The sequence below is a fragment of the Pteropus alecto genome, unplaced genomic scaffold (assembly GCF_000325575.1).
Source record: "Pteropus alecto unplaced genomic scaffold, ASM32557v1 scaffold109, whole genome shotgun sequence".
In the NCBI taxonomy this organism is placed as follows: Eukaryota; Metazoa; Chordata; class Mammalia; order Chiroptera; family Pteropodidae; genus Pteropus; species Pteropus alecto.
Window position 1 is genome coordinate 3,718,726 of NW_006494608.1, and position 11,404 is coordinate 3,730,129.

Below are 11,404 nucleotides of genomic sequence, written 5' to 3' on the forward strand. Positions count from 1 at the left end.
TTCTGATTAGAGAAAATTTATGATACTCCCTGTTATTTCCAAGTATTTTTGGCCACATCCTGGCATTCATAAAAGTCAGTATTAGAAATGACTAATCAAAAAGTGACTACAACATCAACTTTTTATACTGAAATCTATTCTGGAAATTGAGAGTTAAAAGAAAGAATTCAACATTTATCCTGACTTTTTAGAAGAAACTATATTTGATTTCCCAATGATAAAAAAAGAGTCTTTTCTCATAGGAGAATCTACCTAACAAATGGAGGTTATAAAATTTAAAAATCATCTTCTTTATAATAAATGAAGGTACAGATTTCAACTTGGTGGCTTTCAATCCATCTGCCATCTAACAGTTAACAATTCCATAAATTATTTATGCTAATTTATTATATTAATACATAAAGAAATCGAATTGTCTGCAACTGCCAGTGGTTCAGGCAAGAAACATTAGTGGGTACCAAAACTATTAGCTAAAATTTGTTGGGTATAGGATATTCACAGGTTCCAAAGAATTATCCCAAAGAGATTTCCTAATCACAAAGGGGAAAATAGATCTTAAAATGAGAGAGTTAACTGCCTGAACCAAGTGATGAAATATAGCAATACTACAAGAGAGGAAACCAGGAATTATGTAGCTCCTGCTATAATGCAATATTAGGTACATGGAGTCACCCTAAATATTCTTGCTAAAAATATTTAATTTGAATATAATGAAGTCTTTATATACATCTAACATCTACTTCACAGGAAATACAGGGGATAGAAAAACAAGTTAAGAAACAAAGGGAAATAATTCAATTACACCCACAATGCGGGACAGCTGGATCAATCTCTTAAAGTAAAAAAAAAAAAAATTACAAGACCGTTCTAGATTTTAAAGACCCCAAAACATAAAACAAATGCAATACACAAATCTGAATTTGATTGTGGTTTAAAAAAAAAAACATAAAAATTATTTAGAGTACAATTGAAAAAATTTTAATATTGACTCACTATTAGAAGATATTAAGGAACCATTGTTCATCCTCCTCAGTGTGATATTGACATGGTGGTTATATGGGAGAACATCACTTTTGGAGATACTAAAGTATTCATGAGTGAAAAGTGAAGATGTCTACAACTTTTAAATAGTTCAGTATGAATCATATTTAGATCAAGGTATCTCAACTTAGCCACAATTGACACTTTGGGCTGGATAATTCTCTGTGGTAGGATACTGTCCTTTGCATTATAGAATGGTTAATAGGATCCCTGGCCTCCACCTTCTAGATATCAGTATCACATACTGCCCCCTTCCTCAAGTTGTGACAGCCAAAAATGTCTTAAGATATTACTAAATGTTCCCTGGAGGGCAAAATTGCCCTTGCTTGAGAACCATAGATTTAGTTAAAGCAAAAACATATAGTTAAATAATTATGGCAAAATATTAACAGTGATTGGATCTAGGTATGTGAGTGTATGGGTGATCATTAAGCTATTCTTTCAACATGGTGGATATATGGGTAATCAGCATACTATTCTTTCAACTTCTCTGTAAATTTGAAAATTTTTCTAATAAAAAAATGGGGGGAAAATGATATTATGACTTCACTCCTAGAAATTCTGAATTGGCTTTGAGTAGGGGCTGGATATTTGTATTTTTCAAAAGGTATCCAGGTGATTCTAATGTGCAGCCAGGGTTGGGGACAACTGGATTTAAATGATTTTATAATATGCTGTCAAAGTTTTGATATGGCTCTAGAAACATGAAGACTGTGAAACATAATGAAAAATAATGACATATAACATTTAATTCATACCTCATATATTAAACAAGAGAAATATCTTTTACTAGTTTGTTTCTACAGAAGAATGTGAAATTAAGAGCAGGCAATAATGGAATAATACCTAACTAAAAGTTTGGTCCACAGACCAGCTGTATCAGCATCACATAGGAGCTTGTTGGAAGTGCATAATCTCAGACTATCAGACTATATCCCCAGACCTACTGAACGACAAACTGCAATTTGGCAAAATTTGAAAACTTCTCCGTAATACACCAAAAGATAATTTAGCTAATTATGTCCTTTAGTAGACACATCACTAAGACTTAAAGCCAACCAACCAGTTAAAAAGTAGAAAAAAAAAATTAGTTAAATAAATCATAGTGTATAAAGCCTGATTTAACTAACTGATAATTATAGTGTTGTGCAGAATAAGATCACAAAGTCCATGCTATCTTCCCTTCTCTGAAATGGTACCTTCTCTTTAGGTTTTCCTTCTCTCATAACCAGTCCCCTAAATCATTTTCATCCTCAAAACTTTATTAGTGCCATCCCTTTATGCTCCATAAACCATCTGCACTCAATGTTAATAAACTCAAATTTTACTGTTTATTTTTCTAGAACTAGAAATACCTTTAGCATTTTCAGTAGAATGATCTGCTATACGAAACTAGCAGAAAAAGTTAACATTTGTTTTTTTTCACTTCATAAGGCATAGAAATAACATTTATCTCCACGGTTCACATCCGAAAATCTGACCTCTCTTGATGATATGGTTTACGGCATCTGTGCTGTCCGTCTCCCAACTCTATTAGTTGAGGCCGAAATAAAGGCCAGGAAGATGGATGATCTTCGCTCTTATCCAACAGAAAATAGCTCTAAGATATACTTTCTATTCCTGCATCCCTTTCTCTGTTAAATGTTTCAAGAGATGAAATATTCATTGCATCCCTTTGACTACTTCAGAGCACAACAGGCTTCTCGTTAAGAAATATTTTTGGTAACTCTAACAAATTTTTTCCGTGTACAATTCCATCTAATTATTCTGTACTACAACCATTTAGAGTACCCAAGCCAGCCCTTCTTCTCTGTTGCTACAGCCTCCAAATATAGCTCCTGTAGTCAGAGTCAGCTATCCTGCCCTCTCTTAATCACAGCCCAGGTGCTTAAGACAAGGAGAATGCTTCTGTCAAAATGAATCAACAATAGGCATACTGAGTAGGTGAAATACTCCTCTTTTCTTTTTACCTCCTACATTTAATCTGAAAGATGAGGAGAAGAATTCTGTGTAATTTCTCAAGTGGAAAAGAAATTTACCTTTCATATTGTTCTACATGACTCAAAATCTAATCTGCTCTTCCTTCTTAGAAATTTACAGAGTTTTTTTCTTTTTTGTTTTTGTTTTTTAGTAAAAGCAGCATTACTTGAATCTAGATTCTGATCTCTACTGCCTGGCTTTTCAAGAAACATTGACTATTGCATATAAATTACTCCACTATTGTTATCATTTAAAATACCAATCATCTTATTTAGCTGGACAGGAATATGTGCAGTGAATTGAGAGCTTCACTTGGTAATTTTTTTTCCAAATTTGTATGTTTCTTCAAAAGGATGCCCTCATAAGCCTAAGGGGTTAATTTCTTTTTAGAATCAAAAGAAATGCAAATGACGCAAAAAAAACAGAAGTAAACATTTAAATCTTCTGGTTGGAAAAGGCTATGTAGTTAATTAAAAAAAGAGGAAGCCACCACTGGTTTGCATGAGAATTTGTGGGCAGGCTGCCCACTGTTAAATTAGGATCATCCATTCATTGCCGAATTTGATTTCACCACACTCCTTGCTTTAGTCCTTGAGTGGGAGCTAAGCCATTTGGGAGATTTACAGTCTTCCCCATCTGCTTGTGCCAACACATGGATCTTGGGAAGGTGTTCGATGGTGTTTCAGACGTTTTCAATAAGAAAAACCTGTCTGTGGGGTAAGTTCACTTTTTGTACCCTCCTTTTAACTTTCATTTGGCTATGAACTTGGCTTCTTTGTTCTTTCATGACTAATATTACCATCTGTGATATTACATATCAACATAGCAATGTAACATATTAAGCACAGGAAAACTCAGAATGCTTGAGTCTATCCAAGCATTTGTTACTTAAAGTTCCAGGCCTGTTTTCTAGCCACCTGAAGCATTTCCTAAGTTCCTATCAACATAATATAATATAATTAATCAAAACAGTTTTGGCTCATTAAGAATTGGAATCCCAAAGCCTCCAGCACAGTAATCATTCAGTAAACTGTGTTTAACAGCAATGCCTAAAGAGCAAAGGCTTTTGCCATCATTGGGTGTCTCAGTGAGAAGGACTTTCTGGAGTTCTATTGACTCCAGTGAGAAGTGGCTATTGACAGAATCATCTTGATTCCCTTTTACAAAAGAATCTAAAGTTCTACACAATGATCACTAATCATGGGTCAGAACCTATGATATCTATCTCCAGGAACCATGAATATATGCAAAGCAGGTCCTGGGACCAGGCCAACAGATCGATAAGGATCATTGTACTACCTGGGAAGAATGACACAGGGAGTTAAAGATGCAGAGCTTGAACAATTAATTTATTACAATGGATCAATCTTCAAGTATGTGATCAAAATGGATAATCCACCTTGCCTTTACCTATATATCTACCCTTAATATCAGTGTCCTTAATTTATACTTATGTGACCTAAGCCAATGAAGAAATGAATCAATTTTTTCATGTCATATATTTCCATAAATGTAAAGTGTGCCTTAAATTCTGTTGGGATTTGCAGAGGCAATGTAGTTTAGGAGGGCTGCAGGATGACCAAGAAACCACCGGTGCTATGTATGACAACACAGTGCCGAGCACAATTTACCATATTGTTTCCATGTTCTTATCTTAGAGTTTCTGAAGTGATTTTGGTTTTGTTTAAGTTTACTTGTAGGTGAAAACATGATGGGAAAGTTTAGTGTCATTTGGGGGAGTTCCCTAGATGAAGAATCACTGCTGGCTCTTACTGTAAAAGTGGGTTACACACATATGATGAGACAGAGTTCTAACAATGCCACTGACTAAACTGTCATGTTTGGCACATCCCTGGGCAGGACAAAGACATATCATCAAAAATTACTATATTAGCAAAGAGGATGAATTGTAGACCTTTTGGTGGCATGATGATATTTTCTGTGACTATGAATTGTTCATTTATTGTTCATACTAATGTGGTATGTCTGAATGAAATACATAAATGACATTTTCTTATCCCGCCAGAAAGGTGTTTTCTAATTTATGGGTTTTGACTCATTGTTGGGTCATGAAATCAGTTTAGAGAGCCTTGCACAGCACTTTATAATTAAATAAAATAGAATAAAAAATATTCATGTGCATTACACACAATTAAGGTAATACTATTTTACGCAAATGTTTCATTTTTATCTTTACACACATTTTTATATACATACATATACTGAATTATGCTGAAAAATGTATTTCTCATGTTGGATCTTGGTTGAAAGTTACTACTCTGTATTATAACAGCTCATTTTCTTCACTTATTATGAGAAAAGGTCTCTCAATACATGTATGAAAGCACTTTGTAGAAAACTAACCATAACCCAAATTGAGAAATGGGCTAGGAAGTCATGCAGATCTAATTCAGCTCGTTCTATTGCCTTGAAGCAAAACCAGTCCTAACATGATTGAACCATCTTTTCTCTTACGGACTAGGTAATTATTGAGTGCTTACTATGTTTTTGGCAGTGTGCCTTAAGACACTGCCCACTGCCCTCAGTCCTCAGTCTTCAATTTCTTGCTGTGATGAGAAGTTACAACATCCTAATCAGTCTCCCTGTTTCCAGGATACCCTTGACCCCCAAATTCCATCCAGACACCAGAGGGGTCTTTCTAAAAGGTAATTCTGGTCATTTCACTGCTGTCTAAATCCTTTGAATATCCAGTCAGAGGGATGAAGTGACTTGTCCAGAGTCACACGACAAACCACAGTGAAGTGAAGACTCTGCTTGTTACTGGCCCAAAGTCTGTATGCCTGATTCTTCAAAAGGTCAAAACCCAAAACATCAGAGTTTGGACCAAAGAAAGGTTTGTTGATCGAGAAGGCACCAACTGAGATGATGGGGAAACTAGTGGTATCTCAAACCCATTTTAAGAAAGTACAGAGTTCAGACTTATTTTATATCAAGGGAAGGGGACATGAGAGGGACATGAGGTAATATACTACTGCATACATCTGGGTGCCAGCAGGGGTCCAAGGAAGATTGGGCTTAATCTGTTGACCCTAGCCCATTTGAGTCTTGTTGCAAACTTCTTATAAATCTTTGATAAACAATACATACTTTCTTTATCTCCAGAGAGAGGCACTTTCTGTTTTTTGCAATACTCAAGCCTCAAGCAGGATTTCTCTAATGATTAGCAGGTCTACATGCAAGACTAAGCAGAAACTATTGAACAAAGCAGACTTGGAGTCAGAGAGTCTAAGCGTTTCACTGTTACCTGTTCTTAGTTTTTTACTCTTACCTCATCATCTCCCCAATTCAAATGCTCTCTAGTCTGTTGTAATCTACAGTAGGACATTTTTCCTTCCATCATAGGAACAAGGCTGAAATGCCTAGAAGAGCGTTACCATTCACAGCCTAATCTGTGTGTGTTTGGCTTAGAATGGAGGCCTTTGTATTTATCATCAATTAAGTCAGCATGCTTTGGTTTTCCAACTTATTTGATAAAATGGCAGAGGCTTCTCAGGCTCCCTTGCTTATGTTATTATAGTTATTATCATTGGTGTACTGGTAAATGTTTAATGGTCGGTGGAGAGAGGATGGGTAGAGTAAGGAAGGTCTGATTGATAGCATTTGCCAAATTTCATAGTGTAAATTCTCCCACCATGGATGTCAGTGAATGTAATGTTAGGAAGAGATGCACAATAGCACACCATTAGATAATATACGTATCCATCCTACAAAGAAAATACATAACAGTAAAACGTAATAAAATAATTAGTCATTGATGCACTTTGAGTATTTATTAACTTTGTCTCTAATATAATGTATTTAATTCTGAGTTTATATAATTTGATTTTTAATAATGGCTCTATTTAACAACTAGCTTTCAAAACTCCTTAAAATTTAATAAGTCAAATTCATTTAATGTTCATTATCATCACAATTAATGTTAGAATGCTTTATGCCAGAATCTCCCCCACAGAAATAGAAGTTTTCTTAAAGATAGTCATTTAGAACATTGGTCCTTTCCAACTTATTTTTATATAAATTCAAGAGTATGAAGAATTTTTATATCCTCTGAAAAAGAACTAACTTTTTTCAGGGCAAATTTTGTACTATTTCTGCTCCCTTCTCCTTCTCCTAGCCCACAATCCCAAACACACAATTTTAAAAAATACAAAACCTTGTTTTAGTTTAAGGTCACTCAGGAAACCTTTTTTAAATATTAGAAAAATGAGAACCTTTGTGCAAATAAATACATATTAAGTTAATTTGAATTTTGAATATTTAAATTAAGCATACACATCATTCTTGCTTTTGTAATTTGTTACCCCAATTCCTTTAGATTCTTTTCTAATTCGTGATTAACTTTTAAAGGCAATTGTAATCCCGAGTGGTTTATTTCAGCTGATGCCATGAAAAGATAGAGGGTTAATGAGAAGAGCTGTGCATAACCTGAATTTGAGGTGTTGGATTAATGAATAAACATTATTTGTTAATTCTATGTCACATAAACACATGTCAAAATACGAGCAGTTGAAAATCCTGTGCATGTTAAAATCAGAGATGAAATATTCAAGATACTTCTAGCAGTCTGGAAGTATGTCTAGATGCTCACTCTCTCCTAAACCTTAGTTCCTGTCTATAGCACCATAAACACCCTAGAGAAAGTGGCATTCAAAAAACTACTTATTGTCAGTGAATAAATAATCACTAAGAATGAATCGAACAGAAAAGCTAATTTCACACTTTATTCTGAAATGTTTTACAAAACATGTCCAGCATATTTTGTAGTTCCTAATGCTTACTTGTACTCAAATTCCAAATACATTCCTAGAGAACATAAAAGATGCCTCCTGTCTCTCTCTCTCCCTCCTAGTTTGACATAATATTTTTGTAGTCTTGGTGGAAAAAGGATGTGTGGGAGAGAGGGAATCTGCCCTTCCTTGAAGTTTTTCCAAAACATTTTGTTTACTTCTGAGTTTCCTAAATTCCCCTGAGGCAGGATTTCTCAACCTCTGCACTATTGACCTTTCAGGCCAAATATCTCTCTGTTGTTGGGGCTATCCTGTGCACTGTAATTTGTTTAACATCATCTCTGGCCTCTACCCGCTACATGTTGGTAGCATTATCCCCACCCATCCCCAGTTGTGACAATAAATCTCCTGTTACCACTCTAGTTGAAAACCACTTCCCTAAGGGATTGGGCTTTGGGGACACCAAAGCCTGAGAAAACTCTCTCCTATCACATCCATCTCCTGAGGTGGTGAGTATAAGACCAACTATCCCCATCAGATAAGGGAAGCGAAAGAGAGTATAGAAATAAAGGAGGATTGAATATTGATATTTCTAATATTTTTATTGTGCTATTTGTTTCGTAATTTTATTTAGGTCAAATCAAAATTACTAACATTTGACAATTTTGACCTAAAAAATGGCAGTTTCACATGGTTGAAACTAATATTTTATAAGAGCACACAACTATGGACAAGAATCTAGCCTGCCCCCTTCACAAGCTAGCCCTGGGGGATGAAGACAAGGGGGGAAAATCATAATATAAAAGATCATCACAATAAATAGAGTTCTTAGAGATGACAAGTTATAAAAATTGGAATAGCCAGTTAAACAATTGTATATTTTAAAAAATCAATATACCTCTTCTCATTCTTTTTAAGCTAAACCCTTTATGAACAGTGAGGGCAGCAGGATTATTGGCAGAAACAGAAGGCAAAGACACTGTAGCCATTTTCTGGACATAGCCTTGGAGAAGATGGGTGACAAGACCTCAGAGAAGTCTTTGTAAGTTTCATTAGTGCCTTCTTTGAATTGTGTAAAGCTGTGGCATTGGGATCTCAGCAAGATAGTCCAAGCTTTAGTTTGCAGCCTAATGTCTGCAATAGACCATCTTGTTCCTGTGTTCTGGTTACCTCCCACAGACTCTGCTAGGAAAGCAGAGCACCAGGGCCCTTTCTCAAGGACCTGCCACCTCTCAACAGTCTTGCTACACTCTGACTCCAGACATAAATCCATGGGCAGTGTATGGGGTGCCCATCCCACCCCCAGGGCTGCCAGCCCTATTAATGCCTGTTGTGCACTGTTAAAGGGCAGCTCACTGCAGAGACCATTGGGGACTGGAATGGATCCCCTGCTCTGCCTGCTGTGTTGTGGCCCTGGACCCAAGCTAATCAGTGGGAGGAAAGGTGCTTTCTAAATAGCCATCTTTCTAGAAGGAGTCCTTTTATTAATTTGTACAAAATGATAGCAGTGTCCCTTTCTCCCAACACAGCTGACCTAAAGTCTCAGAAGACTCTGAAACATAAGCACATACATGGAAGAAAAGGATGAAGAAACTCTAGATGAATTGTGTTTCCACCAGAATATCGGGTACACAAAAGGAAAATTGAATTGAATTGCCAAAAAATAAGAGTGTAGTGCTTAAACTTGTGGTTTTGTGAGCTAAAACTTCTGTTCACTACAAATACTGGAGCCAAAAGGGAATTTTAATTGACTCCCACCTTCTCATTTTACACGTAAGGAAACTGGAGATGGGGAGACAAGAATTGACTTCTGCAGAATAGCAACAGGATTGGGTATATTGACTAATGAGACAAAGGATTTTTCTGTGGCCTAGGCTTCTTTTTTTTTTTTTTTAATTTTTTTTTAATGCCTACAGCTCCTGGTATTCCTAGGTGATCTCTCATCCAAGTACTAACCAGGCCCGCCCCTGCTTAGCTTCCAAGATCAGAGGAAATTGGGCATGTTCAGGGTGATATGGCTGTAGTGGCCCAGGCTTCTTGACTTCATTTGGAATCCTAATATGTAATTGTGCTATCACAGTTTGAAATGCTTTTTTTTTTTTTTTTTAATCTCTAAGGGTCTGATTATGATGCAAATATCAGAGAGAAGAGTTCGGCCTAAAGCATATTATAGAAACTTTCAACTGAGTTTAGTGGAATTGACTTAACATCAAGATTGGAGAGGTTTCTGACAGTGGTGATTGAAGAAAGGAGATGATGGCAGGGGAAAGGAAAAAGGATACTGCTGAGAGAGGACACAGAACACTGAGGCTCTATTCCAGCTACGGAAGCCAGGAAACCTTCAACTGCTCCAGAGCTGAGATTTTATTGCCTGGTTGATTATAGTATCCTCAGGGTAAAGAATGGCTGAAGCCCTACTGCACAGTAAGGAGACAGCAACAATCCCGAGGAGATCTGAGTAAAGGAATAGATATAACACGTGCCTAGAAAGACAAAGTCTTTCCAGTTATTTTATAGGCTTGATACAACTGCAATTAAGATCTCTTTAGGATTTTTTTCATGGAATATGTAAAGTGATTCTAAATTCTAAATTATCCTCAAATTCAGCTAGAAGATTTCACAGGTGAAATTCACTAAAATAGTAAAAGAAATAATGTGAGAAGACTTGTTCTACAAGCTATAAAACATTATAAATATAATAGTAAATATTACTCACTCATCAGGAAACTGGAAAATCATTGAAAAAAGAATAGCCAGGCCCAAACAGACTATATAAACATAAAAACATATTCACACATATAGTATACAGAGATTATAAAAAGCTCTTTTAATGAACTTTGCATAATCCAAGAGTCTTTATTCTCTCTATAAAGCAAAATGACCAATGCCTAAAATCCAGAGCACTCAGGAATTGAAATATATATATAAATTATATACTTATAATTTATATTTTTTCTGTTGCCAGTGATAGAGTTATTTGTTTCCCAAATCGGTGATATAATTCTACAACCTAGTTATGCAGTTGATAAGTTCTTAAGCAGAGGCACCACACCACATGCATCCAGAGTCCATTCCATTCACTATTGTGATGTTTTCCTGCCTCCTCAAAGTGTCATAGAAAAGGCAGTGGATTGGGAACCAGGTCACCATCATTCTCATCTCAGCTCTAGAATGACTTTGGGCTTCACCAAGTTACTTAACTCAAGTTCCAGACCAGAACTGAATGTGTAGTCTAATTCATCCTCTTACAACAAACAGCCACAGTGTGACCAACAGCCACAGTGTTGACCACTGTTTCCCAAAGTATAACGTGGGAAGAGACAAGAAAGGTAGATAAAACCCTCTCACACTTACTGTCAGTTGTCTAATCCATTCTTGATTGTGCTCTGGATTACCTTCCCACTTATTGTTACAGTGTACAGAAGCTCATTTTTTGGGCCACATAAATAAAGTTTTAAAGTTAAAATAGCAAACGGGCTTGCCAGAGTTTCCTTTGTCCTAGGGCCAAGTTGCCTTTCTTGAATGGATCTTGGATCTAGGAACAAGTTCATCTTTTTTCTTTATGCTCTGAAATTGACTTTTCCAAACGTTCTCTGTGGTGAATGCTCACTCAGCTCTCTAACTTTACTGTGTGA

General features: G+C 36.1%; 1 pseudogene; it reads right to left on the minus strand.

The window, feature by feature from the left end:
- Positions 1–9,676: 9,676 nt before the first annotated feature.
- On the minus strand, positions 9,677–9,795 carry LOC112473614 (annotated as a pseudogene).
- Positions 9,796–11,404: the final 1,609 nt, after the last annotated feature.